Below are 1,100 nucleotides of genomic sequence, written 5' to 3' on the forward strand. Positions count from 1 at the left end.
GGCGGGGGGGGGGGGGGGTGGTGGGGGGGTGGTGTTGGTGGGGAGCGGTTTCTGTTGTTACACACACACCCCCGCCCCGTCGCTGCTCTCCCTCCCACCCCTTCGGCGTTCGTTTGGCTTTCAACCCGGGGCGGGAACGGAGCAGGCGGGCAGGAGGGCGGGCGGCCGAGCGACCGACTGAGGAAGGCGGGGAGCCGGGCCGCGGGCACGGCGCGGCAGGGACTCGGCAGCTGCGGGGGCTCAGCGTCCAAAACACGCGCCACCCATCATCGCCGCCGCCGGCGGGAGGCCCCTCCGGGCCCCCCGGCACGGAGGCGGCGGCGGCGACGCCGCTGGGTCCTAAGGTCTCCCGCCTTCCTTCCCTGGAGCGGCCAATGTGCTGCTGCTGGTGGAAAGCGGGCCGGAGGTAGGGGGCGGCCGGTCTCCTCGCGAACCCCGGGGGTGGCGGGGGCGGGGGGTGGGGGGGTGGGATGGGGCGGGGGGTGGCGGGGGGGGGGTGGGTGGGCTGGGGGGTGGGGGGGGCGGCCGGTGTCACGGTGAACCTGGTGGCGGGAGGGTTGGGGGGGGGGGGGGGGGGGGCGGGCTCGTCGCGGGCCAAGCGGCGGTGTTGGGGGGGCGCCGCCGGTCTCACGGAGAAGCACGTGGCGGGTGGGGCGGCTTTGGCGGGATGGGGGGGCGGCCGTATACGCGTGCGCGCGCGGGCAGCCCCAGGCAGACGGCTTCGGGCCGGGCAGCTTGTGGGGGTGCGGGGCAGGCGGGCGCACGTGCGTGGGCAGAGCGTGAGCTCCTGAACCGTTTCTGAATCGATGCCCTAGCGCTGGTCAGGCTTCCGCTTGACCTCTCCGTTCGTGATTCTCGTCGCGTGTTTTCAGGTCCGCGTTCGATCCCGTCTCAGCCGAACTCTTCCCTGCCGGTTCCGACCCTCGCGTCCGTACGCTAGCCGGCAGCTGCGCTGGCCCCGTCGCCTCCCCAGTTGAAGGTGAGATCACGAGGGGCGCTGCATAAGCCAGGCCTCGCCTCGCCGCTGGCCTGCCTACCGGCTCGAAAGCTGCAGGAGACCCCCTCGCGTGAGAGCCCACCAGCCACGGCCCGGCCCAGGC

Source organism: Athene noctua, unplaced genomic scaffold, assembly GCF_965140245.1.
Source record: "Athene noctua unplaced genomic scaffold, bAthNoc1.hap1.1 HAP1_HAP1_scaffold_154, whole genome shotgun sequence".
NCBI lineage: Eukaryota > Metazoa > Chordata > Aves > Strigiformes > Strigidae > Athene > Athene noctua.